Source organism: Poromitra crassiceps, assembly GCF_964638095.1.
Source record: "Poromitra crassiceps genome assembly, contig: HAP1_SCAFFOLD_407, whole genome shotgun sequence".
NCBI classification, from domain to species: Eukaryota; Metazoa; Chordata; class Actinopteri; order Beryciformes; family Melamphaidae; genus Poromitra; species Poromitra crassiceps.
The window spans coordinates 128,438-131,318 of NW_028151998.1; positions in this window are offsets into that span (position 1 = coordinate 128,438).

Genomic DNA, 2,881 nt, shown 5'->3' on the forward strand with positions numbered 1-2,881 from the left:
GGCATATAGCACACCCAGGTCCTTTATAATAAAAAAGGCAAGGAAAATCCTGTTTTACACAAAATGGAACATTTAACAAAAATGACTTTGCTACTTCTTAAATGACATGACAAATTAACCTGGGTTGTAAAACTTACAGAGGCACGTGCCACACCAGCGTTTTCAACATCAGAGGAGTCCTCTTTGACCTTGCGCAGCAACTAAACGAAATATCCAAAACAGAAATGTCAATTATGTTATACCCACTGCTTTTACATGAACTAGATGAAGTAGGGCTGGGCGATATATCGAATATATTCGATGTATCTCGGCTTGTGCCACGTGAGATGTAGTAAATGACTATATTGTGAATATTAGAGTATAATTGGCACGCAATGTTTATAACTTAAACCGCCGGCATGACTCGCTTCACGTTTCCTCTTGTCAGCTCTCCCTCTCACACTCGGACAAACAGGAAGGGAGGGCCCATGCATAGGGTTAGTCAAACGCATCAAACCTCGTCACAGACACTCGCCCGTGCTACGCGACGTCACAGACACTCGACCAGAAGAGACGTTATCAAGGCAGCTGTTCTATTATTTGCCTTTACCCACTTATCATTAAAATACCAAGATATATCATATTTCGTCATTCAGCCTAAAAATACTGAGATATGATTTTTGGTCCATATTGCCCAGCCCTACTCAAGATCTTTGTTGTCGTCAGTGTTGGGGCTAGTAACGTATTTCTAGGGGTGGGGGGGTTATTTCCATAGGAATCTCAAGTCCAAAACGTAAGTTCAGACTGACCAACACTCATTACGCAGCCACCACCGGGTGGATCAATTCCTGGGACATTATGATAATAAACACTAATGACAAAAATATGAACTTACCATGTGAGGAGGTGCAGAGGGGACACTGCTGTAAAAAAGAAAAGAAAATTGTGAAGCATTCGGTGAAGTTCTCCTTTAACAGGGTTCAGAAAATGAAATTGCAAGTACTTTTAGCCTATGGCTAAATCTGTTACAAAGCATCTCTTCCCCTATGGGGTTTAATGGTTTTTTGGGATATGTCCCTGCCAAATAAACAAATAAAATAAATAAAACATCAAAATGTTATCCATGGACAAGGACTTTATAGCCTATAGGTCTGGAGCCCAGACCTTCGAAGCCATGCCCACTTGTGGATTTGGCTGTTCTTGAGTAGATGATGAAATTAGTTTGAGTTGACTCAGTTTGAATATCAGTTTACACACAGAGCCCGTTTTTTTTTTATCCGCCATCCGAAAAATAAATCATCATGCCCTTGGCACGATGGACGATGGCATCGACCATCGTGATTGGCCTACCCCCCATCGACCTGTGTCTTCTACATCGGATCATCGTGATTAATTATCTGTTCGAATTAAATTTGTGCCGTTTTAATAATAAAACATACCAAGTCAACTTACCGGGACGCGCCGGCAGCATTAAACGAACGCCCCCAGTTCAGACTCAGAGAAGCTTCCCCTCCCCCCCCTCCGCTCTACTGCTTCTCTGCACTGGGAGCGCTTGTTTAATGTCGCCGGGGCGTCCCCCGTGCATGAGAAGTCAGTTATTTTGTTGTGAAAACTTTTAAGAGAAAGAAGAAACTTCACGTTCTTTCCTGTTTTCAACCCACAGTGAGTACAAGTCTTCAAATGTGAATTTAACTCGCCTGTTTCCAAAGTGAAAGTTGATTGATACAGCACTCGCAATATTGAACGGCGCAGGCTAACGTTGACGTTACAGTCAGATCCTGACCAACAACGTGTGTGTGTGAATGTAACCTGGTCACAGGGCTCGATAGTAGGCCTACCTTCACTTCAACTGTGTTGTGTTGTGGCCGGGGAGAGAGAGGGGCCAGTGCGGTGAAGCTGGAGTGGACTCCAGCCGAGCGGGACTCAGCAACGTACCCTGCCCCTCCGTGGCTTATTTCTAGGGGGGGGGGGGGGGGGTTATTTCCATTCAATTCAGACTGACCAACACTCATTACGCAGCCACCGGGTGGATCAATTCCTGGGACATTATGATAATAAACACTAATATGACAAAAATATGAACTTACCATGTGAGGAGGTGCAGAGGGGAATGTAACGTGGACACAGGGCTCGATAGTAGGCCTACCTTCACTTCACCAAGCCGGCTGTGTTGCGCTGTGGAAGGGGAGAGAGAGGGGCCGGTGAGGTGAAGCGAGCCGCTCAGACTGGAGTGGATTCCAGCCGAGCGGGACTCGGCAACGTACACTGCCCCTCCGCGGCTTATTTCTAGGGGAGGGGGGGGGGGGGGGTATTTCCATAGGAACCTCAACTTTTTTAACCTGCACCACACACTCTTTAAATATTTTTTATTCCTGCTAAATTGTCAAGTAAACAGACTGACCAACACTCATTACGCAGCCACCACCGGGTGGATCAATTCCTGGTACATTACGATAATAAACACTAATATGACAAAAATATGAACTTACCATGTGAGGAGGTGCAGAGGGGACACTGCTGTAAAAAAGAAAAGAAAATTGTGAAGCATTCAGTGAAGTTCTCCTTTAACAGGGTTCAGAAAATGAAATTGCAAGTACTTTTTCAAGGACTTTTATTTTATTTTCAAGGACTTCACGCAAAGCAAAGAATGAATTTTCAAATGTAAATTTTCTCTGTGGTCAGACTTGGTTCTGTCCACGTAAAAGTCTGGAGTATAGCCAATATACCATAACTGTGCTAATTTCACTTTTGATCATAATGTATAATTGTATTTGTATGTAACTTTCTTCATCCAAGCTTTTCCTGTCACATGACCGAGTTGACCCACTTGACTGCGTCATGTGACTGTTCCATGCATATATTTAAGATGGCGTCTTCCTATGTCACACTGTCTGAGGAAGGG